At 40.4% G+C, this 27,211-nt stretch overlaps 1 protein-coding gene across 4 annotated transcripts in view; it reads left to right on the forward strand.

The window, feature by feature from the left end:
• The window catches only part of LOC118302636 (MAM domain-containing glycosylphosphatidylinositol anchor protein 1), a 149,342-nt gene that overhangs the window by 57,807 nt on the left and 64,324 nt on the right, over nt 1–27,211 (forward strand). The gene's annotated exons all lie outside the window — the stretch shown is intronic.

The raw sequence follows: 27,211 nt of genomic DNA on the forward strand, positions 1-27,211 counted from the left end.
ACAGTAGATGTGTCACTCCACACTCAAGAGTTTTAACCTGCAACAATGTGAGCGTGTGGTGTTGTGGAGAGATGCACAACCTTTTCCGAATCCGCAGCAATCAAATTAAAAGCATTGTCTACTGACATTGGAGGAGGATTAACAAGACAAAAAGTGAAGTGCAAGGATGTTATGCTCAGTAATGCCGGAATTGCTTCATCACTGTTATTTGTGCAGCCGCGGTAATTGATTAAACTGCCTGAATCTGTTTAGAGAAGACCAAGTTTGGTGTCCTTGGTCCCCGTTCTATCAGCAATTCTTATTAAAAATGCTTTCAAAATGTGTTCTCAAGCCATCAAGGGTAGAGTGAGTCTCTGAAGTTTGCCGTGCATGTTAAGGTTAACGGCATTGTGAGGTTTAATTCCAAAATAAAATGGCATTATTGTTAACATCGTGAAAATTATGTATTTTTCCCATTTTATCACATAGCCCCGTCTCTCTTTGAGTCAGTGCAACATTTTTCAGATTGGACCCTTAAATGTGCAACATGTGACAGTTGAGAAGCAGTGCTGTGATGTAGGGGCCTCGTCCTGCTGCTTGTTTCACTGCCCCACTGTCCCTGTGTGTCAGGGGCCAGGTCATGGTGACAGGTTGATTCAACCATACAGTAACCTCAACACATCAATAACATTGTACACTTTTATTTAATTCCCAGCATCCTAAAATCCTTGTCCATGCGTTACATCCATTTATTGCATAGATATTTCCTTCCTTCATTGATTCAATCATTTTAATGGTCAGTTTATAGACTAATAGAAAAAGGCAGATTTGCCAAGGGCCCTATAACAGGAAACATCCATTACCTCCCTTTTAATTTGCCATATTCATCTCTTCTTCTGCTCTGCTTTGTGAACAGTACAACACTATAGCCTGCGTCAAATCTCTTGCAGCAAACTATGCAGTCACAAGCATACGCTCATATACAGACACACACTGTCAAGTATAATAAGTTGGCTTTACCTATGCATAAGAAAGGTACACAGTTTACTTAAGATGACAAGTTTAAATAACTTTACAGTACATACATGTATACAGGCACACACATACACACATTGTCACCACCCTGCCTCGGTCTCTTAATGGGGCTCACCCTTCCTCCCTTCTTTTTCTTGTTCTTCTTCATACTCCCTTTCTTCTGATAGTTTTAGTTCTCCCCAGGCGCTAGCTTGGCCCCTGCTGCGGATCTGGTAATTGCAGGGGTCCTGGGTAGCAAACAGGTTGCTTTGTGAGTGCAGTTGTGACAGGAGCTTGAAGCTAACCAGCCCTGATGGCCCGACGCTTGTTCAATTCTCCATCCCCCATGCTGCGTTAGACCCAGCGGCGATCCGCCACGCTTCCCACACAGGTCAACTTTGGTGCTTGAACGATGTAACAATTAGCCCAGGCTACCTGGGAAAAAGAAAGAGAGAGAGTGTGTGAGAAAGAGAGAGAGATGAAAGAGGGTCAAATGAAAGGGAGGGTGAGGATAGACGGTTGTCAGCAGGGAGGTAGGGAGAGGGAAAAGGAGGGAGAGTACAAGCAGCAACCAGCAGCTTATAGTGTGGAAGTGATAGCAAAAGTCCCTGGAGATGTGAACAGCAGGGAGGTCAACTGGAAACACCACCAAATTCTTTCTCTTTCTTTACATAAAAACATAGTCAGCATGTATTTTATGTAGGCTATGTGTATTACTGTACAGATGGAAAAATAAAATCAATATGGTTTCTTTGTAAGATGCTGATCTATAAGCCACCAGTGCAGCTCAAACTCATTGGAACCAGGAAGCAGCTCCGAAATCTATTGTTACATTAATCAAATCACACGATTCACATAATCTTTGTACTTATCAGACCATCCATTAACCTCAGTGTATGGAAGGTAAACACAGACTGGGCTAATGTGCTGGACAGACCCCCTCCCTTTTTCTTTTAACTGTAAAATATACCACTCAGTGGGTAATAATTGGAATAATAATTCCAATATTAAAATATATTCTGAACACAAATGTTTCTGTTTTCTGATAAATATCTGTCAGTGCATGTTTTCAAATGTATGTAATTAGCAAATGGTATTGGCCTATAAACTCCAGTATCCATCAGACTATTATGGCAAAATATAATAAGTTTATTGGGAAATTTATTTTTGGGGGGTTTCAAATAATCAATTTTAAAAATGCCAATTTGCTTACAAACAACAACAACAAAAAGTACTGTCAAATGGCTTTTGGAGCTGGATTTTTTCGTATTTAGCTCTCAGGCCTCAACAAATAGCCAAACTTGGAAGAGCAGCGTGTGTTAAAATCAAACACCAGGCTCCAAAGATCCCTGTCAATAACCTGTGGAAGATGTCACAGACATTTTTTTTTTTATTTTACAGAGATGATAGAAACAGAGGAATGAGTGCAGTATATAGCGAGTGCAGGGAAATGCTGAAGAGAGAAAATAACGGGGATTGATTGCTGTTAAATAGATTTTAGTATTGAACTAGTTATAAGTTCCAATCATAAAAAAAGGAAGAAGGATGAAATAGGAAATGGGAGAGAAAAAGAACCTAAGGATAAAGAATGAAGAAAGTGAGAAGCAGAAATAGGATTTAAGGGATGTAAAAAGATGGAGGGAGAGAGAGAGAGATGCACATAATGAGAGAGAAGCACTCATATGCTTTTCAATTTGGAAGTATCCAACAGAGCAGTTATTGGACTAGAGGGCAGAACATGCTGTTACCTGCGCAGGGCTTTAGCTCTCCCTCTTCATTTCTCTCAATCACACATTCTCTGTTTTCTTCCACATCTCAGCCGTTTTGGCCTAAATGAATGAGAACGGCACTGCAAGCGTGCAAACGCAAATGCCTCCCCTTCACTCATTCACATGTATCACACCCACGCACGCACACATCTTTCGCTTTGACATACATGGAGATGCACTCTGAGGCCTACAGTAATATGACTACACTTGCAACCATGCACGTATATCTAGATATGTCCAAAAGCACAAGAATAACACCAGGTTGACAGATGGAAACTGAAAAGAGAGCAGAGAAAATGGGTGCAAAAGGCACATTTAATATTCTGCTTTGCAGGCACATACAGCATGTCACTCGCCTTTTTCTACAGCCGACGCCTCTGTCTCTTTCCCAGTCACTCATTTTGTTCTCTGTACCTGCATCCAAACATTTCCTCATTCTTTCCCACTGTTTTTTGTTCCACTATTTACACACAAACACCCAGGCTTTTCCTTATGATTAACACTCTCCTATTTATTTTCTTATTTTTTTTAATTTTTTTTACTCTGAATCTCGCCTGTGAATCAGTTATTAATTCAGCATGTATTTAAGGATTCAGCATAGGGCTGGTTTTGATAAATCAGTTATTGCAGATGCTTCCACGCTTGCTTGTTTTCTGTATGAATCTATACTTGCAGGAACCCCTTGAAGCTATTTCACATACTGTAATCTTTCCATTAATCCGCACCCACATAGAGATTTGAACTAATATTTTCCACTCATCAACGCTGCACCTGAATCAACCAGCTGACCAGTGACCTGGCACTCTAACCACTGAGGCAGTGGGACAGTGAGCGGGCGGGGTTTAACTTTAAGTAACTTCTACTGATGGGATGGACTTGGTTCAGAAACCCAACCAATGACTCTCAGGTGAAGGTCAGGAAACACATTTCAGTCATGAAAAAAAAAATGCTAGTTACTTTATTTTGCTTCGGATTAAGTAATCTCTGTGGATTCATTTCTCTCTTCAGGACACATTAAGGTAAGTGAAAAAGTGTTGGTTGTAATGATGGTGATATTCACGCTGATTGTATTAATGTTTATGGCGATGTTGTGCGTAAATGAAGATGTTGATAATGTTGATGCTGGTGCCTTTGCAGTTTTGTTAAACTTTTATCAATATATTTGGGTCAAGATCATTGCAAAGCACAAAGAAACAGTGATACCAAGGCCATACGAATCGATTGAGATGACTGTCAAAGTTTAAAAATATAAAAATTAATTCTGATGCATGCGATGGAGGTGAAATGCTGCTGTAAGTTGACCTTGATGTGTTCAGTTCACTTTGTTTTTAAGTATTTTTAATAATGGAATTTGAGTTGGTGACCAAAATGGCCATTAACGGTTCCACCAGCCGTCACACTCCTGTTTGTCAGCTACTGTAGTATACCGTGTCAAAGGTGTAAAACGTAGCCACAGTATTTATCATGAATATGCCAATGAATATAATAATTTTTGCTATTTCAATAGGGCTCTCGCCAGTCTTACAGGCTATGGCTCGGTCCCTAATTACATACATGCATATAGAAATCCATATGCCTTTACGGTTAATATGTACATATATTGTATTGAATCTATAATTTAACATGTCAAAGGCAAAAAAAAACAACCTCCACCTCAGCAGAGTTTCCAACCAGACTGAAAACACTGGCTCTAATCTTCTGTAGAATCCTCAGTGATGACAGTATAAAACAATGAGGTATGAGACGTACATACGTCTTCAATTGTGCACATGCCCTTTAACAGCTTCCACAGTTATCCCCCGTAACTGTCACATGGCTATGTGAGTCAACGTGGGAATGTAACCTATTTAGAAAATGGTCCCCGTGCTGTCGTAGTGCTGTGGAATTGTTGTCTTCAACGCACACGCACACGCACACGCACACGCACACGCACACGCACACACACACGCACACGCACACGCACACATAAACAGCCAACAAGGTGGCATTTAGTCTGTCCCTGTTGGCCAGAGTCTTCTGTCACAGCACAGGCTCTGTGCCTCAGGGTGACACCATTCCTGACCGGAGCCGCAGGAATAGGCAGTGGCACTAAACGGAAACAAAGCATGCATGCATGCACTATCGCACATGCACGCACACGCACACACTCACACATACACACACACACACACACACACACACACACACAAACGCACGTTAACATATTTAGTAGAGGCTGCACGCACACTTTGACACAAAGCAATTAACTGTTAGAGAAAGTGAGACGTTGTTACAGGTACGTCAACAGAAAGCTGTGACCTTTGAGTGGAATCAAGGCTGAAGCCACAGGGTGAATCATTGGGCCACCACACTGCACTCTGAGTCACACAAACCCACTCAAACTTTCTTTCCTTTGCTTTTTCCTTTTTGCATCATCTCTTCCACATGTCTCTTCGTTTGTTTCTCCCCTCCTAAATTTCTCTGTTTATCTTCCTCTCTGTGACACTGCTACTATCTCTCTCTCTCTCTCTCTCTCTCTTTCTCTTTCTCTTTCTCTTTCTCTTTCTCTCTCTCTCTCTCTCTCTCTCTCTCTCTCTCTCTCTCTCTCTCTCTCTTTCTCTCTCTCTCTCTCTCTTTCTCTCTCTCTTTCTCTTTCTCTCTCTCTCTCTCTCTCTCTCTCTCTCTCTCTCTCTCTCTCTCTGTTACCTCTTATTACTCCTGGTTGCTCCTCCAATATATATATTTCTGTTTGTGCTTGCTTCTTCGTGATTTCCTTTGCCTGTTCGTGTTATTTTTTTCCCGTTGCTCATCATCATCTCTATAGGATATGTTTCTTATTCTTTCTGTTGTTGATTTCACCCCCATTCAGTTTTCTTGTTATGTCTCTCTCTGGAGGAAAAGTCAATGTTTTCATGCTGGACTGTTATTGAGAAGGTGTATTTTGATATATGGTTTGCATTGTGGAATTTTTTATTTTATTCTCACTTTCCCAGTTCCCTGATTTGATTTGTTCTGCAGCACATAGCACAAGTGCATTAGAAATGTACCAGATGAAGTCAAATTGCTGCAAAGCAGACATTGACCTGGCCTGGAGAAAATACAACATATTCTGTTGATTTTCCTGCGCAGTCTAGAAATTCCTGTGTGACTTGTGTGTTATAGCATAGTATCGTACTTTCTTCTTTCCTCTCTGTGTTGCCTAGTTTTTAATAATGAAATAGGTAACTATAAGTGCAGTTTAAAAAAAACCTTTCTCATAAAGTAATAACAATAATGAAGGCCATGAGGGCCACTGAGATGTGTCAGTGAACGAACGTGTAGCAGTGTGCTGTGATCAGAACAAGTAACACCACATGCACAAGGAATCATCACTCTTATAAATGATAATGTCCGCAGTGAGAAAGTTCTATTATAATACACAAACTGCTAACAAATCAGAAGCTGTGAAAACAGCCTTCGGTGCCATTCAGAAGAGAAAACCAAACGGCAGCTGCATCTCTCCTCTCTTCTATGAATACGTTTGTATACAGTTGCTAACTTACCTCTGAGCAGTGCTTTGTGTGAGTTTGATGCTCTGTGATGCTGTAAGAACCAGCTTTTGGTTCGTCAGTTCAGTTTTAGTGGACATCACTGACGCTTCTGCTGGAGGAAATGCAGACAAGTATGGTCAACACAAATGTATAACTTTTCATTAACTGCACATTAATTGATAGAGTAGAGCAAAAACACATTCATCGAAAAAAAAGTTGTTAAATGTACTTGGACATTCCTATATATATGACAAGTCCTATATTACATGTGGTGAACTAAACTGTGGTGGACCTGATATGCTTAGCGCAATGTGTGAGCATTGTGTGAGTAAAGTGAATAAATATTAGCCTGGGACCCATATGAATCCTGTGAGCTCATTTAAATTTGCTCTGCCAGAGAAGTGATTTCCCCCGGCAGAAAACTTGCCGGTCCGATCACAACAGATTATCTGATAGTGGGAGCAGGGTTTATACCACGACGTGGACAGAAGCGACTTCTGTAACACAGTTCACAGACATCGAGGAATCATCATCGCAGGCATCTCCCATCTGTGCACTCTAGTCGGTTGACATTTTTCGCATCGCTAAACAGACGTCACATGATTCGTGTGCGTCCGATGTTAACGCCTCTTGGAAATAGAAAAATGAACCGAGAGGTCCCAGACTAATACTTATTTGAGTATTAGTCACAGTTTTCATTATTTAGGAGAGAATACGGTACATACTGTATTCACTGTTATATCTGTACAAACTGCATGTATATGATTATATAATATAGCCAACGTTAAATCGACATGTAAATTACTCTTGTTAGCAAAATACTCATAATAATCCGTTGTGCTTCCAAAAAGTGAAAGAAAAATCTTTGGCTTGGTATTAAAAAAAGAAACCTCGCCTTTAAAGTGTGAGACATTCATACTCTGATTGTCTTTCCTTTTTATTTATCTATCGCATTTGATAAGAGTTGTCCGAATTACAACCGCCAGCCTCAATGGAAATCCAATGTGGCCACACATACTGCCGCACACAATGTGTGGGAAAGAGCGGTTTTCTTAGGAAACATAGCAAGCTTTTCTTTCCCTCAAAAGTTCCCACCTCAAACTATTTTGATAGGAGTTAAAAAAAAAATGCATTATTGTTATGAGTACAATAAAGTTCTGAATTCACTTTCTCTGGAAGCAACACATACATGTGTCATCACAAAGGAATGATTCACTATTATATTCAGCGGAGGGAGGTCCTACGTATACTCCACCTTAATGGAAGGAGAAGTCGTGCTGCGACAGACTGACAGCGCTCTGACTCACTGAGAATGGAGGGAGCAGCAAAGGTGGAGACTGAATCCTTTCACCGCAAAAAATTATAATAAAGAACTGTCTTTTTATGGAGGGAGGTGGTGTGAAGCTCTGGAAACATCGCTGCAAAATGGTTGAGGCACAAACGCCCTCTGAGTCAATTTAATCAACTCCACAGATACAACAGGTTACTATTCGCACTTGGTTTTGGACATGTACTGTACATCAGTTTAAGGTGATGGATTAGCACTCATATATGCATGTTAACAGGTATAAACCAATTTAAGAAGTGGCATTTTGATTTAGCACTACATTCGCGAAGCTTATGTTTAAGTCAGTGTGACTGCCACAGATGTTTCACCTTCCATTAATGCGCTAAGATTCACATGCTTAGGTGTTAGACTGAGAACATACTGTTCACATCTACCTACTGTCCTGCCAACATGGTTTACAAACTGTGTATTTGTATATGATGCATGTACACAAGATTACATGCAGGGACTCACACTTATGTACAACAGCATTAGGTGAACTTACTCACAGTATAGTGCTTCAGCCACACCAACAAGTTTCATCTCCCTCCCTGCCTGTCCCTCCAAACTACGGGACCCAATTTCCCCCTTCCGGACAGTTTATGCCTTAAAACAGCTTGACATTGTCATCACTGCTGTGACAGAAAGAAATATTTCTCGCCAGGCATAATCATTTAAGAACAGTGTATGATGAATAAGTACAGTAGGCTGGCTCTGTGGACTGTCTGATTTGAACCCAGGTGGAATTCTTCTTTCTCCAAATGGTCGTGTGGAGCTCCTCCCACTGACCGTTCTCACACATGCAGGTCAAGTGTAGTGTTAGTTAAGCATGATGCGGTTTCTATGAGTTTTCTCGGTAATACATTCAATTTTCCCAATAAAGCAATTTGATGGAGCTGCCATGAAACAGAAAAGAGAGAAGGGAGAGTGACGGAGTTTGAATAATGACCTTAAGCAAAGCGTATGCATGGATAAATGAATAGTTTTTCTAAATTGCCTCAGGGTGACCACTTCAGACGACAGAAGGGCAAACAAATCACTGTTTTATAGCACTGTTTACAGTTCATCCAGGTAGTCCTTTCACTGTCTCAGTTCATGAAGGTTGCTCCTTTGGTGTGTTTTTTTTAATTTAAAAAGATCAGTTGAGGTTTGTTGTTGTCCATATCCATGGACACGACCATGTTTTCATCAGTGGTTGCTTGATTATTCCTGAACATTTTAAAATACCCAAATCCTGGCTTTCGACTCTACAATCACTTTACAATCTCCGTTTTTGTCCCTGTTTTTTTCCCCCATGTCATTTTGCCTAAAATACTCATACTGCAGGAAGGCACTTTCGATCAAACCATCTACCAAAATGTATATACTGTACTAAAGGTATGTTGAATATATTGTTGCAGCTTATAATAATTCTACTTTAATTTGTGGAAAACATACAGCATGCAATGAGCACGTGCTACCTTTCCTTATGTGTACAAGAGGGATAATAATTTTAACTTAGATTGTTGATTTTAAGTTGAAAAAGGGCATACCGCATTAAATATAACAACCTTGAGGTGGTGGATTAGCAGAAAAAATGTAAGGTGGGTTTGATTTAAACTAAGAGGCATGGTGGGGTTATGGGGGTCTTTTTCCTTGTAAAAGTGCAAACTCACCAGCAGCAACAATGCCAAAATAGGAAGTCAAAACCGTTTAGGGAATCCTCACACGACAAAAAGCAAGATCTGTGTTCAGCACGATGGAGGGTGCTGGTGTGATATGGAAATATTGTTGAAGCACACATTGTTTGCCTCCGCTTTTTAAAATCTCCAATGAGACCAGTTCTTGGAGCTTTAGGTCCCTTTGGTGTTGATAATGGGCAAACAGCTTCAGGCTTCACTTAACTGGACACTGGCGCGTCATTCAATGTGAATGTACAACACTACAAATACACCACCCAGGCCAAAATGTCCCTTTTTTAAGTTGAATATCACATCTGGCAAAAGTTCAAAAGCTGATTTTACACTAGCAAACACAGGTAAATAAGTGGTCTAATAAGGTAAAATAACCTATTTTATTTGTGTCTAAATCCATTTTGTTCATGTCTCCTCAGTTATGTCATCTAAAAATACACTTTCTTATAGTTTTACTTGAACTTAACATGACCCCAGATAGCAAATGATTTGACATAGCAACATCCAAGGGAGAGCGGTGCAGCTTTTATTCAATATTAACTGGTAAAATATGCACAGGCCTATCAGTCATGTTCTTTGCGCTCCTTGCGAGTCTAGAAGATTCTCATTACCACTATCACACCTCCAGTCAAATATTGAAATTAAATCATTTTATTCACAGTGTGAAATAAAAATATACCTGCCCCATAAGGAGCCAACTTGGCAAACTCTGACTTCTCCCTTGATCTTTGTATGGAGCAGAATGGGATTATTATCACCTCCACTGCTGCCAGATTATCATCATATCATTCTCAGATCCACTTCGGGACTACTCTAATGGAATACAGAGGTTGATTAACAATCACAAACACTCACAGTTACTTTCAGATGAATGGACCGGACGTAATGAGATCATGAACTTGTGTGTGTTTGTATGTCTTGTGTTTGCGTGCGTTCGTGAGTATGTGAGTGCAAGACAGTTTTCTCTGCATTTCAGAGACAAATTAATTTTTACAGTATGTGTGTACAACTATATGATTGTGTTAAAATATATGCATAGCATTCGCGGTAAGCAGACATTGGGTGTATTGTCATAGGAAAATATTGCATAGCTCTTTCTATCAAATCAAATTTAGTCCCACACTGCATCATATTTTATTACTGAACAGAAAAACGATGTCTCATAGATATGGGCAGGCAGAGGACTATGACAAGGTGAGGCAGCTATTGTCCCGGTCCTCATGAATACATATTTTTGATTAAGTTCATCTTTTTGGATATCTAAAGTCCTTTGGAAAAAAAGAGGAGGAATGAAATGTTGTTCCCCTGCAGCATTCGGCTTGTGGGTCTCTCTCATATCTGCTTCGTGAGCAAGCTAATTATTTACTTATTTTTTGCCTCTCGTGTTAGCATGGTCCAGTGAACAGTGTAACCATGAACACTACCTTAGACATATTCACACTCGTTTGGTTTATTGATTACTTCCCCTGTTTCAACACTAAAACACAAATTGGAAAAACACACCACTTGTATTTGCCAATCGTATTGCTGCCAGCTATTGATATTATTCTATACATGTGGCCCGGGGCACCAATCCTGATTGTCCCAGTCAAGTATATTGGGTCCTGACCCCAATTCAAGTGCTTTAACACTGGTTAGGGTCTCTTCCTACACTGATACTTATATTTACTTAAAAGTTAAATATGTATCTGACATGAAGACACCAGAGTAACAGGTGTTAACTGCTAAATCTGATACACCTGAATTTTTAATTGAGTTACTTTATCCAAATACTTCAGTTTCCTGAATTTTATAAACTTGTATTATAGTTATTATATAAATGAATGTTCAACTGGAGATCAATAAGATTGTAACAATTCTGCTCATAGAAAATATAGATAAGCTAAGCTTGAGAAAAGAGGTCAGAGTTGTTGGAGCTACAAAAACTCCACAGCCCGTTATACAGCGGTTTTACAGAGGGGAGGCGTCTACTTCATAAAGAATATTAGGCAGAGTACAGACGCTGCATGGAGAAAATATGCCTTAACCAGACGGCAGGCAAGTTTAATGCTGTCAGCAGCTTCTCACCTGTTAATATGAACTGCCGCCAGCAGTGTTTGGGAAATGGCGACAGTCGGCTGAAATTGAGACGCCGCTGTGAGTTTTTCTAATAAGGATGAAAAAGGAGAGATAAGAGATGTGTTTGCAATGAAAATGGAAACTTCTGTTTCTGAGCAAGTCACACGGCTGCTCCCAAAGAATTTTTCACATTCGCGCACTTTAATTTTTCATATGGATATGCAGCAGCACTAATGGAGAACAGCGCTGTAACAGTCACACACAGAGGTGCCCAGAACAGCAGAGACTATTTAAAAAAAAGAGTCTTTCTATTATTTTACTAACATCATTTATATCATAAATGTAATATAAAAGCATAAATGATGATGATGAACTATCAGAGTCAAGCAAGGTCGCAGTCTGTGCAATTATATATAATATATTGTGTAGAAATTATTAAAAGTGGAAGAAGGCAGATGAAACATTAAAATAATATTAAACAGCATATCATTGTTTGGAAATATTGACATTAATATAAAGCACGTATGAGTTTGGTAAAATGAATAAAAGATGCGGAAACACTGTTATTGTCCTTTAATAGACCAGCTGTCTGATGGCGTCTGTGCAATGGTCACACATTCTTCTCCTCACGAGCTGCATTATACTCCATTCGGTTTGATCGCATACAAAACATTGTTTTGCGTCCGAATGAGATGCTGATGATGTGTCACGTTAATGAGATAATTCCATATATTTACAAAATACAGTTTCTTTCAGAGAATATGACAGGAATGATGCAGAGTATTAACACTGTGTAACACCAGTGATGTTGCCACATAGCATCTGCTGCCAGTGCCCATGTCAACACGTTTGCATCACCACATCGCCTCTCTTATCAGCCATCTTAGTGAGGCACTTTACCCCCACATGCTTCTGTGAAGCTGTTCAGTTGTGATGTGACTAAACCGACTACGTGTGTAAGGGTACGACTGAAAAAAGCAAAGTCAGACCTCAAATTGTCAGTAAAAGACCAGTAGTGCAATGAATTGCACATCCTACCAGAATAGGAGCCAACACTATCACCATTGTCTCACGTTTTATGTGATTAATAGAACTTTGCATTGGTATAAATTCCTAGGGGGAGCTCAGTGACATTTGAAGTGACTGTTTGTGTGTGTGCGTCACTTATTAGTGTTGTGTGGGTAGATTGAAGTGTTAAATCATTGAGTTTGCGCGACAGTCTGACTTTTCCTTACGCATTCCCATTTACTTCACTACCATTATATTTCACATCTGACAACAAAGGTGTGTCACATGTGTCACTAAAAAATGAAATCATTTGTTTTGTAAAAATTCACATGGCAACACTGTGTTGACTGGATTTCATCTTCTCTATCATATTTGCCCATTTTTGTATTTCGGTTTCAAAGAACTACAGTGCCCGTGTAAATGTGTAATATATTTTTGTAAATATGTTGCTTAAATTTTGTTATTAAGTAGCATTATTATTATTATTATTGTTGGTATTATTCTGCTGAAGGAAAGACATCCCTTTACCCAGTATCTAAAAACTTCCATGGTATTGAATGCATATAGTTAAATATGCATTTGGTCAAATTATCATTCGTCACAGAAGTAAGAGAAGAGGAACTAAAATATGCATATGCTAATGTGAATGGACACTAATGGTGGTCCTTTATGTTAAATACAGTTGAGGTGAAAGAGAAGTGTCGTCATGCTGATACTTGGTACTTTCTCTCTCTCTTAACCCCCAGAGGTGCAGTTAAAGCCAACCTCTAAGAGTAAGACCTGTCACTAATGGATCTATTGGAAAGGGGTCATCATGGTGGTGTTAGTGGGGGCGGGGCTGGTGTTATAGGAACAAGCTGGGACATCAAGGAAGCTGCAACACACGGCCAAGAGCATATATATGATTCCTCTATATATTGTGCCTTTAGTAGAAATGTGTTGCATCAGTAGATCAATGTTTTTAACTTTCATGATTTACATTTGTGTATAATGTTCTGGTATTGGATAGTACAATAATTTGTCTGATGGAAATTATGTAATTACAGGTCATAACTTTAATCTTTCAAACACACAAATTATCTAAGCATAGATGTGGTTAACATAAAATCTGCAGCTCACATTAAGTAATGCTCACAAATTACACTGATTTGCATAATGGAGCTACTAAAGGTCAAACCTTCGAAGGTATTCTTTCCATTTTAAACCTTATTTTCATGAATACACTCAAAATACACTCTTAGTACTACAGCATGTTTTATTTCTGCCCATTATGAAGTGCGGAGTCCTCACATTCACCTGGAACATCGTGGATGTCTGACATGCTGTCACTGCTGTTGATTTGGAACCATTATATAGAACATAATGCAGAATTATGTCCTCTCACCTGCTCGTGTCCTATCCTTTCTATTGTAAGAGGTCATTTGGTTTCCCTGGAGGACCATTCAGCTCGGACAATTATAAAGCAATAATTCACAAGGAAGGAATCAGCATTGGAGAGCATGTCCCGAGAGCGAGGCCACCCCACATGGCAGGTGTTTTTCTGACATTTCTGACACTGTGGTTGACTGATGGTAACACACTCCAACATGTGTGATTGTGTTGGTTGTATTGGTGTTGGAGGGGATTAATTGGTCAGTTAATCTTTAAGGTCACTTCCAAACTGAACACTATATTGGAAGCAGAAGGTGGCAATACTGCGGAAATGTCAAATACAAACAGACAAAGCTTGGTAGTTGCAGAGATTTAAATATTGACGGGCACTGCTCTAAGACACCTTTTATTGTAACTACGGCCGAGTATGTCTTTGTGTGTATCGAACTGTATTGATTTACCTCCGACAGGCGGGGTGTGAACAGCTTGAAAAACAGCCTGTGACAGGCGGTCACTGTTGTAATTAGTTTGGTGCCATTTCCTCAATAAACTGTGTGATATAAAGTGTTAACAGCAACACAAGCTCCCATTAAGAATATTAAGGTGAACACTTTGCATCGGCTTTGGGGTGAAAGTGCCATGGAAGATAACAACGTTTTGACAAACAATTTTGACTTTGCCATTTTGTGACAGGGAATTTGAGGCACCTGCAATTTTTTTTTTAGTTTAACAGCATTGGTGGATTTTGCCTTTAATACTTTACAGAACAATAAATTATAGTCATAGGACCTGTTTCACACTCCATTACAGAAGGTGGCGGTAAAGCACTGATTGTTGTGTTATTTTCCTACTGCCAATATAGAATAGAAGAAAAACATTATTTTTCCCCTCTCTATTTCTCTCTCTGTCAACCCATGCTGCAGCAGGTCCTTTGAGATGCATTGTATATACGTTGTTGACTGTGGCACAGGATGAACTCTAAAAACCCTCCTCTGTGTATGTTTGAGCTTCATATACAAAAATGGAGGATTAGGTGTTGTGCATTAACCTTAGAAGTGTGTTTCACTCTTTCATCCACTGTAACATTGAGTGAGGCTTCTTCATCCGAAGCCATTGTAATTTTTGTTAACCCTGGCTTGTGTGAGATTTGTGATTGAGTACTTGGTTGTTATTTTGTACAAAATGTGCATTGATCAGTGTGCCAATTTTCAGTTTTGTCTGAATAATACCGTGTATTTGTGCTTTGTTCACATGACTTGTGTAAGTGGAATTGTGTCCTTACATCCCAGTAGAAGGGGTCTGCCCCATTTTTGCCAATTGCCCTGCTGGTAAAAGTGTATTCCCTCTGCTGTGACATTCTGGATCTTTACAATTTTACTATTGTAGGGTAGAGCAGTATCAGTGAAGCAAATATTTAAGAGAGCATGCTACAATGACTAAGAGAGCCTGCTGCAATGACTAATGTAGATGTGAATTTAGCCACAGTCAGCATATTGCAGCATGAAACAGGCCATTTTAACAGCCTTACCTAAGGTCCCCACTTAGTGTGACTCAAAGTTTTATGTTTTGCTTGCAAATCAACTAAATTTGTGAAGACAGATGGACGAGCAGATGGGTGTGATGAGCACAAACGACAATTAGCCTGCCATTACTTCCCAGACATATTCTTAATATGACGTGTTGGAATTACACTGTCATAATGGAGCCTCATTTATCCAAATTTCATACACCATCTAGTCGTCAGATTGCAGATTCTACCTGATTCAATTTGAGATATTGTTTAGATTGCTCTAACTGTCTCTTAAAGTGTAATCACATTCAATAAAATGGCTCAAATATTTTTTTTTCTTTCTTTAGGCCTCGACAAACCGCTCACACACCTGCTTAAAGAACCATTGTGTAGAATTTAGAGGAATCATTGGTGGAAGTTGAATACCCTTTGCTATCCCCTGTTTGTTTGATCTTGAGTTGGTGTTTCCTGTTTTATTTTGACATTCATTTCCTGTTCTCCTGCCCCCCCCCCCCCCCGTGATTGTTAGCACCTGTTCCTAATGTGTTTCACCTGTGTTGGATTAGCCCCGCCCACCTTGTGTATATCTCTGTGATTTAATTTTGTCTGTGTCAGTTTGTCTGTCTTCTGTTCTGTTTTACCCCTGTGATATCTCCTGCTATTTCCTGCTCTGTTTTGCATTCCTGTTATGATTATTTTGTTCGGCCCAGTTTTTCTCTTTGTGTTCATTGCTCCTGGTGTTGTCCCATTTGGATTCCCTGTCTGAGTTTGGATTTTGCTTTTTGTTACCTTCGAAGACTGTAAATCTGTTTTTCTTTATTTTCTTTTTAATTAAATACTCTACTTATCTGCGTTCTGAATTTGGGTCTTGCGTACTAATCTTGACGGGAGACGTATTCAGTGTGTCGCTATCTCCATCCTCGCCACTAGATGCCACTAAATCTTAGATTCTGTTCCTGAGGAGTCTCATTTTACACTGTGGCAGAAAATATAGAATATATTTCTACTTTATATACGTAGGTGTGATACTACATATATCAACATATTAACCTTAATCAGACTCAAAGCTGTATCTCATAATCTGAAAGATTTCCAGCTTCTCTTTTTTCTAAATCACTGCTGGGCACAGGCTACATTTTCGCCATAGTCTTGTCACAGACTTAAAACCTCCTTTGTGGACTATTTCATGACACAAAGATTATTGTGAAGGGACTACGCTCTTAGCAGTTTGAACAGAGGCAAGATGGTTGATTTGTAAGTACAATGGTTGACCTACAGTTGAGCGTGTGCATGTGTGTGTGTGTGTGTGTGTGTGTGTGTGTGTGTGTGTGTGTGTGTGCACTTGTGTGTGCATATGTCTGTTTACATCCCTCCATGAATGTGTAAAATCATGAGGTTTTGATAGATTGAGTTTAAGGGACTATATGTATGCATGCATGCACAGACAACACTGTGTGCTTCCCATAACAAAAAATTCCCTACAGTTTTCTCACCCCAGGTTCCCGGTGGGTGAGTATGGTGAGTCACTGATCACATGTGACATGGGTTTCCATGACAGTTTGGGGTCGCCTATGTCCCCACCCCACTGTACTGAGGTACTACATCTCAGTTAACTCCTTTAAGAGCAGAGCTGTTTCAAGGCTTTGTTAAACATAAAGTGTGTTTGACAAAGACAAAACTACAGTGTCGCAGGGCGGCCGAAGGAAGGAGAGGGGTAAAACAGCAAGGAGGGAAGGTAGACAGAGAGATTGAAAAGGAAGAGAGAACAAGGCAGGGTTTAAAGGAGAGTGGAAGAAGAGGGAGAGAGCGAGTGTAGGGGAAAAGGGAAAGGAAAAAGGAAGGAGGCCCAGTAACACGATGTGGTGGATCATAGATACAGAGTGGTAAACCCAACAAAAAATATATAGTTAAGTAATAGAGACTCTGAAGAATTGTGTGAGTCATTGTGATATTTCAACCATCGCACAATTGGCCAGGAGTAACGTGGATTTCCGTTTTTTTGACAGCGTGCCTATTTCTCATACATAGTCAAGTAAGGTAAGGCTTTTATATCAATCGGCTGGGTGGAGGCAAGATAAGTAAGTAAAGAGAGAGGTAGAAATGTGGAAGAATATCTGAGGATAAGACATCCTAATTGAGAGAAGTAACCGGGTGTAAATGTATTCGACAAAGAGCAAAAATATTTTGCTCCCCTTTCTTTGCAAAATAAATTACATATGCTGAACTGAATAACCCAGATGTGATTGAATCATTTAGTAGCAAGACCACCCGGAGGAACTGAGTGGGTGCGCACACACACACACTCACACACACACGACAAGGTGAAGTACGGCATGGTTATAAGCTGTTCTGCAGACCGTAGACAGATAAGACCACTCCACTCGTCCCCATCGTTTGGCCAGCTTTATCTAAAATGTATTTTTTTTCCTCTTCTCCTTGTTTTTTCCTTCCCTTATTTATTGACTACCCTCCATATAAAGGTTATACAATAAAGCGTAGTCTTGAAATTATCTTGACCTTCCTATCGGCCGTTGTAGCACACACTGATATGTTTCTCAGGGAAAATAACCATTACACTGTATTGAAGGATAAATCAAGTGGTTTATGGGTTTCCTTTGGTGCGGACAACATAAGAGACGGCAGAGAGAGATGGCAAATCATGAAAGTAAGATATGTAATAGTGTGCACATTTTTACTAAGTATATGTGCAATTCAAGGATGTGTTGTGGAGCATATTGTGTTATTGATGCATCACGTATACTTTGAAGCAGATGACAATCATTTGTTTTAATTTGCTAAATATAGAATAAAAAAATGTCATTGTTGCTGAAATTCTGTAATTTGACATTAGGAGTAATTTTCTCTATAGCCCTGGTGTAACAATGTCCCAACAAATCCATTCAAATTACAGATGACATGCTGCATGTGTCTTTTTTTTTTCACCCTAAAACGTTGTTTATCTACTTATGAAATTGTACCACTGATCATTGAGGCATTAGGAGTAATTCTCTTCATTTAATTTACTTCCCCAGTGATCATAATGACCTTATGGTTTGCTGATGGGCGTCTGTAAACCCAATTTAAATGTGATAAAATGGCATTACCATGACTTTGCAATAATTAAGACGTCCAGCTGTCTTTTCAATCACCTCCAGTCAATATATGTCGCTCATCAGATTTCTCCAAATCCCTTTTCATTCACCACTCATTAATTTTTCGGTATCCATGGCTCCCTTTGGGCCAATTATTGACGATGTGTTGGAATGAGATGAGGGTCAAATAAGCTTTAACTTCAGTATGCAGGTTTGAGAGATGGTTTGATCCCTGTCGTACGTTATATAATTGTTTAGAGCTGCAGTAGGTCCGTGTCTGTTCTAGTTTGTAGGTCAATTTCTGGATAATGACGATAAATCTTGCACTCATGGCTCACTCCCCTGCTGGTAGCTAATCTCAGCGAGTGGATCTTCTGTCTGACACTTAAACCGGCTTTGAGAGGGAAATGTGGGGCTATAAACTAAACAACTGACAGTGAACCTTTTATTTAATTTCCTTTGATATTTTTTACCGCCCTCGCAGGTAGGATGGTTGTTCAAATTAGCCAGCTCCCCCACAGAGACCCTGCTGGGTGGCATCTGTATTCAACAGCACCATGAGGCCAGACCAATTCTAATATTATTTTATGTTGATGGCATTTTTCATCCAGCCAGGCTCCCATAACTTCCAACTTAGGTTTTTATGGCTTTGCTCTTCATCTCCTTTTTCCCCTTTTGAGTCTGTCCTCTGCACCTCCTGCTCCCTCTCATCCTCCCTCTCTATTTCTCATGCTCTTTTTCTGTCCTTAGTATTTTTCCACAATTAGTTGATGTTTTCCCTCTCCTTTCCCATACTCTCTCCTTAATGTTGCGGTCCTCTGTCCTCTGTCTACTACCACATTTTCAGTTTTTCATTTATGGCCAGCCGCAGAGGGCTGGGTAATGACGGCTGCGTTATAAAGTATGGGAGGTGCCTGGGGGCAGGCTCACAGCCTGTGTATTGGCAGATAAAAAAATTGAAATAGGAAGAGGATGGAGACAGAGGGGCACAGACAAGACGATTAGATTGCCATGAAACACAGAAAAGATTCAAGATTAGAAAAATGTAGAAAAACATTGTCGGAACAAAGAGAGTCGTTGCTGGTGTGAGATAGGTTTCCTTACACGGATTTCTCAGCCTTCCTGTCAAATCTGCCATAGACCTGAGTGATGTGGTGAAAAATAGCGAGGGGACTGTAACCAGATAAAGAACCAATTAATGCAGGAAATTAACCAATTTCATCATCACCTGAAGAAGCAATTACTTAGCCCAAGATCTGTTTTTCATCTCCTGCCAGCAGGTGTTGTCTATATCACTCTCAGAATAAAATAAAAAAACAGACACTGAAGAATAAAGAGAAATGAGATGCAGAGAATAGTTGAAATGTAATTGAGGGGGCTGGTTGCGAAAGAGCTTCTCACTGGTCTTTTTTATTTCTGTGAAAAGCTTACCTATTACATACCAGCATACACAGATATACAAGATGTTGTCATTAAAAATCTGTTAATGGAGTAATAGTATCATATGTGAATTTGACCCCCCCCCCCCTTAAAACACTTAGACTAACATCATCTTCAATATTTTACCAGACTTAGTTGAACAAAGCACAGAACTCATTTTTCCTTAAACTCAAGAATAGGCTTCTGTGCAAAACCTCAGTCCAAAGTGATTCATAGCAAGTGAAAAAGCACTTTTAATCCCTGATGCAACATCAGTTGAAAACATGTCTGTAAATTGTTCCAGTTAAGGGGAATAATCTCTGTCTCAGTAGAAAATATGTGAAAAAACACCCCAGAAAAAGACACCAACAGATAAACTAAATAAAGAAAGCAGGAAATAAACCAGAAAAGAAAACAGTGAGAATTTAACATGGGTATTCAGTGTGTGCAATACCACAAAGCCAAGGTGTTAAATTTTGTTTAGAGCGGGCTAGCTCAGCACTTTCTCAGTGCAAGCAGAACCGATGGCGTTGAGTGCCACACAAATCAGTTGCAAAAGTAGGAAATAACCATCACAGCCACAGGCAGGCGCGGTTATTCTCTCTCAAAGCATTGCCTGATAAGCTCTGTGAAGAGCTTTGCTGTGGGCAGTTTCTAAAATAGCACTTGGAGGACTGTTGGTCTGAAAAGCTATCGTTTGGTTTTGAGAGGGTCCTCCGTGGCAGACTTGGACTTTACCAAAAGAGAAGCTCAGCTCTCCCATGTTATTCTTGTCTTTTCGGCTTATAAGAACTAAGTCATTGACTGACATGCGACAAAACATTTGACGATTTCTGAACTTTCCTATTCCAAAGACACTGAAACACTAGTTGATGAGACTGTGTTGGCAAAGAGACAAGAGACATGAACATAACAGTGCAGGCAATGCAACTTGATATATATACTGTATATATATATAAAACTTCACCCTAGTGTATGCTTGTGTGCCTTTACACAACTGTGTGATGGGTGTTTCAGTATCTTTTCATTTCATTGTTTCACCAAATTAAATTCATTATAGATATTAACTCTGCCAGTTAAGAGTGTCCGTCTTATGTATTGCACAAACAGCATTCCACAAGAATTCGTCTAGTGAATTGAATTGTGCTCTGACACTAATATCCATTAAGAACCCCACTCCCCAATGACCTTTGAACCTAAAAAGCCTTGTGAAGGTCATAAAGGCCACATGTTTAATTCCAAGTAAATCAATGGTTAATGTGTCTGCAGTGCAGAAGAATCATTGAGTCATTTGTCCTAATAGACCTTCTCCCTGAGGAGGGTCCTCTAATGGTCCTGGAGGCAACAACCTGGACGACGGGTTTATTATTATGTAACCTCAGATTTGTCCTGTACCACGCTTGATTGCACATTGTGTCATTTGATGTGGCATGAAGAGGGACTTATGATTTATATGAAACAATATATAAATAACGCTTTATCCCTGTCGTCTTAGCATTCAAATGTAGATGTTTAGCTGCAGCTGTTATTCATTTATTGAGTTAGCAGGTGGGTTTTCAGTTTCCCGCTTGAGGGCATGATTTTAAGATTTGTTATTAGCTCCTGCTGAGAACCTCTGAACCTTTGACCTGTAATATATGACATGGTCATTATATTGTATAATTCCCTTGTCTGTTGTGTCTTCGAGACTGATTATTAGGGGGTGACAGAGTAGGACACTGACTTACACCTTCAGCATTGCTTGAGGCCTACGTTTGTCATCGCCGCGCCAACAGTTTTATCTCTAGTTATTACGTCAACTTCAATCATACTTCTATACACAACTTGTTTAAGTGATATCCACAGAGTTATGGTTACATCTTTCAATAATTTTGACATAATATCTGAATGGTTGTAATTGAAGACTGAACTTAATTACTTTGGTTGGAATAGTGGTGGCTAATAACATTCTGATAAATCTCTGTGATATAAATTTTTTCATCACGATCACTGTGTGTCACAGTGTAGCATTTAGTTTGGTTTCAATTTAAACTTCTCAAAAACAATCACAGCATCTAACTGAGGCTGGTGATGAGACTTGTGCATCATGTGTCCCATCCCATGAGTCTCCTCACTCTTATTTATGTATTTGTTCACTGTGTCCTGTTAACCAGGAGACAATGAAAGTGAAGTTGGGCCAGAAAACCACTTGAGTATCTGAGTAGGAATCCGCAGAAGTGGTCCAGAGCTGTGTTAATAACGACACTGTGCAGATTGCCCCTTGTGTGTAGTCCCGCCACACAACACAATAAAACACAAGGAGTATAATAATTTCAAGAGCAGAAACAGCCTGTGTGTGTTTGTTTGTGTGTGTGTGTGTCTTTGTGTGTTTTCCATATGTCCTATTGCTCCGGTCCACGGTGCCCTGGATGCCACAAAGCTAATTAGAAATTCAACAATCCAAAGGATTAGTCAAAGACGCATCTGTGTGCCCGCGAATTTGTGCATGTTTCTTGACTTTTGATGTCATCATGCTCTTTTTTGCATGTGCCACACCATGACCTGGGCATGGAGGAGTAAGAAGGACATCCTTTATGCTCTGCTCCCCACAGATAACTTCAGAAGGCACTTACAGGGACACAGAAGGACTTTCTTCTCATGCCCTTTGGGGCTGCAGCAAGGAGATGGAGATCCACGTGTTATTTTGGCCCTGAGGAGTTTGTGTGTAAATTTGTGCGTGTATTTGTTGGTGAGTTGTAGGTGTGTGCTTTGGTATACATTCATGTGTGTGTCATTTTAGCCCAGCAGAAAGGCTAAAGCTACGTGAGTGAACTATGCCTTTTTCTCCCATCACACCCTCTTTGCTGTCTGCTCTGCTGTGCAGCTACACTGTCACACTCGTCACTAAACACACCGATATTAGTGTTTTTATGGCTTGAAATAATAGAGTCACACCATCATGAATGTTTTATACGATTTCCCTGGTTCTTTGCTGACAGGAGCATAATTAAGGCTTGTACATAACGCGCTGGCTCGACGAAAATGCGACATTTTCAGCAAAGTTTGGGAGAGGACTCAGGGTGTAATTCCTCTTATCGCAGGGACCTGTGCCTGGCTGTTTAACCTAACGTTACAAGATTTAACACAAGAGGATGCATATGCAAACTGCAGCGTTCATCACGTTCTTTGTAATTATCAGGAAAGTTAAACGATGATTGAAGCCAAAGTTGGAGAGTCGTGTGCGTTGGGGAGTTTAAAAGTTGCTTCACAAAGACCCAACTGAGACTCTTTAAGAATAACTAAGATAAAGAAAAAAGGCTGTTTATGTCTCTATTTGTAATGTAATGTCATCACCTCAGTCTATATACATATTCTCTATTCACATATCGCGTAACGTTGCTCTTATTAGTATATTATGATCTACTATATACACCCATCCCCCTTTCTCACAGAGAGTTACCTGGCATTCACTGGGCCCAGTGTGACAAATCACACTTCTGACCCACAGACCCAAGAACATAAATCAAATGCTTTTGATTGTATACAATGATATTAATATTGCTGGAAATGTTGCAACCTTCTTGCTTCATCTATCTTCCTCTTTTCATTTAGTTTTTGTCAAAGAGCAAAGGCTGTAGCACCAATGAGAAGTGAAAGACATGAAACCATGATTTGTGGGGTTAAAAAAAAGTGATTTTTGTTTTGCAAAAAAAAAAAATGAGCATGAGAAATGAACCTAAATCAATCTTTACTTCTGAACATTGCATTTTAAACACAGGCGATGTTCTCGTTATTTCCAAATGTGGGCCTCGTGCATGTTTTATGCCCTCTTTATGGCGATGTGTATGAGCAGAATGCTGAATAATTGACAAGACGCGAAGCTGGATCAAACGGCAAGTCTGCCTCTATTCGTGTCTCTCTGTATGCACAGGCTTTTTCTCACTGTGCGCGTGATTGTGTGCACATGTGTTTGTGTGTGTGGGTGTGAGCTTGATGCCAATATGAATGTGTTTTCAATCTGTGTGTGAGAGAAAGACAGAGAGAGAGAAAGAAAGACATTCAATTGTTTACTGCAGTTTTCTGTGAGTCTGTTGTCGATAGAAACAGTTATTTTAGGTGGACAGCTGTTTTCTTCCTGCGACACTGAACGTTTTTGTGGCTTTTCATCGTCCTGCATCATTACATTGTCATTTTCATAACATCCAAATGTCCATCACATGATTACGAATCAGAAAAACGTTTGTTGGTCTAGATTAATCCTTAGTGATATTTATGAATCTAAGCAGCATTAGTAAACTGTTTTGACCACCAGAGCTTATCTCTGTATATTATATCTTTGTTTCTTTTATGTGGAGTGTGGGTCAATAAAATCCCAGATGAATTTCCTCAGCAATTATTTTTGGTTAATTCAAAACAGTTCTTCCTTTTTTTCCATTCAAAGATACACCAACAATTATCAGACGGATGACCCCAAAAGCATGTTCAATCCTTTTAGTTTCAACAGGATAAATACTGAAAACTTGGGCTATATATGCTAAACGAAGATGGTTAACATGGTAAACATCATATCTGTTAAATAGCAGCATGTTAGCATTGTGAGCACGTCACATTGTGAACGTCTTTAGGGTTAGGGTTAGGGTATTATAATTCAGCTCAAAGCATCACTGTCCCTGAGTACAACCACACAGAGCCACTAGCGCGGCTGCAGACTGTACTCTATTCTTGTGGGGCAATTTTGTTATTTGCTAGGCCACGGTCAGACTGAGAAAAGGGTAGTGCAGCAACTAAGATTTAAAACCTTTCACCGTTTTCCAGAAGAAACTTCACATTTTAAATTTATCAACCTGATCGTTGTGCTTATCGTTGTGGGACGAAAGCAACTCAACTGTTCACCCATTTGTTCGGTTTTGTAATGAAAATGTTCTGCATGTCTTTGGTACGAAAACCATGTTTGTCTCTTTTCTCTTTCTTATATAGTCTGTGCAATGTTTCTTTTCACGACTAATGGTTGATATAAATTGTAGAGTGACCTTAAAGGGGTCATATTATGCTCCAGGCACCTTTTCAGCCTGCCTCCACGTATATCTTGTTATCTGGGGTGTCTGCCAGCCCACGAAGAATGAAAAGAAAACAATGAGTCGTTGATTCGTGGTTTGGGTTGATCGTGCAGACGGTCTGTAAACGAGCCAATCACAGCCCGCGCCTCAAGTGACGTAAGTTGACTCCTGCTACTGGGGTGACCACGCCCCCAACCTGAGCAGCACCTCCCCCCTTGAAGTGTGGAAAAACAGAGCCTTGGCTCCCGGCGGTCGGTCGCGGCTCCCGGCTCCCGGCGGTCGGTCGCGGCTGCCGGCGTTCGGTCGCGGCTGCCGGCGGTCGCGGCTCCCGGCGGTCGGTCGCGGCTCCTGGCTTGCGGCGGAGGTCGCGGCTGCCGGCGGCCAGTCGCGGCTCCCGGCGAGAACGTGTTCTGGGCCTCCCGGGTCTCTACGTCGTGTATGTGCCTTGTTACGTGCGACTGTTGTCATGGCAGCAGACCCGGGGCGGTGCGAGGAGGAGCGAGGAGGAGCGAGGCGGAGCTTTGCGGAACACGAAGGGAGGGGGGCGAGGAGTGAGCAGGAAAGTACTGGAATCGACCGTAGTCTCACAGGGCTGTTTATACAGAAAGAGGAGGGTGCTGTGTGGCTTGATCCTTGAGGTGTTTTGACATGGAATGGCAAAGACCTGTAGTTCACACACCTGAAAACCAATGTAACTTGTGTAAAAGGGGGCATAATATGGGCCCTTTAAGTGAATCACAGTGATTACAGTTGTTCACTGGGAACAATACATTTACGGTTCTACGTTGTACAAAAGATACGGAACATACAGTAACTATTGTTACTCACACAATCACATCCCCTCACAGACTCGCACTGCGCCGCGCGCACACACACACACACACACACACACACATGCAGCACACCACACCTTATTCTACTCCGCTGCACGCCTACACTCAATTGGACCTGTCATCTTCTCTTTGGTCCCCTAATGGCCGCCTACTCCCAGAGAGCTATTAGAGTACAGGACATGTTATTGGAAATCAAAGAGGATTTGGAGTCTATTGCGTTCTCCTGCAGGGGAAAGCACCCTGCAGAGGTCAACTTGTTACAAAAACACACTCGGTCAACCCTGACCACAAAGATGGATTGCTTCTGAGTACATCTCTGTTTCAATTATTACCACGGTTACTCTCGTTTTCTTTTAGGGTGGGGGGGGGGGGGGCAATCTTTTTTTTAGATAAGATCATTACCGGACTCATGATGTGCAGACTCCACCTTGAGTCTATGAAAAATATATATGGTGCATACAACTGTTATGCCTTTGAAAATAAATCACTGGTCACTGCTACCACATTGTCACTTTAGATTAAATCTATTGCTCAGGGTTAAGGGTGTGGGAGCAGGGTTTGAGACCATTTTAAAATACAGCAGATAAACTCCTCAAAAGGTCCAGAGGCCAAACCTGTATTTGTGTTGTCCTGCTTACTCCGCTGCGTTCATTGCATGTACTAGTAGCATAGTCACTAGGTGTTCAGGAGTTTGTAATCCTGACCACACTTCTAATCATTTGATCCTTCAGATAACAAGCAAACAATCAGGAGCCTGTACTGGTGTGCTTTTGTGCTGGTGAATTTGCTTCGAAGTTCGTGTTAAAATAACTCAATTTGTGTTAAAGAAAAAATCTTTTTTTCAGGCACAAACATAAGTGGAATACCGGACCACAGTGACACTCTGCTCAAAGTTTCAGGGGTAATTTTAAAGCACATGCTTGAGTATAAAGGGTTTCCTGCAATGCTTTATACTACAATTTAGATGGTAGAAATACACTACTTGGCAGTGTTTTTCTCTCTCACTCACTCAAATGATAAAGGAATTTCATTAACAACACTGTGTTGAACGGTGTTGAATTGCCCCTCTTGAATTAATTTTTTGCGACCAGATAAGTGTCTTTTCTTCATCAAACACAATATGTAACACAATTTATTCATGAAGTGTGATCTTAGTCACGTAGCTATTAGTGTACATGTTACTAAGAAGATAAAGTAGCAAATATAAAGTGGGAGTTCTTATATTGCTGTTCTCCAGATGTCCAAGGATATGTAGCTAAGGTGAACTTCATAACTGTGACTGACCTTGCTGATTTGAAATCAGTGAGGGATTTTCATTGACTGTGTTGTGTCATTAAAGGGCCCATATTATGCCTCCTTTTACACAAGTTACATTGGTTTTCAGGTGTGTGAACTACATATATACGTATTTGCCATTCCATGTCAAAACACCTCAAGGATCAAGCCACACAGCACCCTGCTCTTTCTGTATAAACAGCCCTGTGAGACCACGGTCGATTCCAGCGCTTTCCTGCTCACTCCTCGCCCCCCTCCCTTCGTGTTCCGCCTGGCTCCTCCCCCCTCCTCCCCGCGTCTGCTGCCCAACTACGGCGTTGCGCTGCCATGACAACAGT

Source organism: Scophthalmus maximus, chromosome 4, assembly GCF_022379125.1.
Source record: "Scophthalmus maximus strain ysfricsl-2021 chromosome 4, ASM2237912v1, whole genome shotgun sequence".
In the NCBI taxonomy this organism is placed as follows: domain Eukaryota; kingdom Metazoa; phylum Chordata; class Actinopteri; order Pleuronectiformes; family Scophthalmidae; genus Scophthalmus; species Scophthalmus maximus.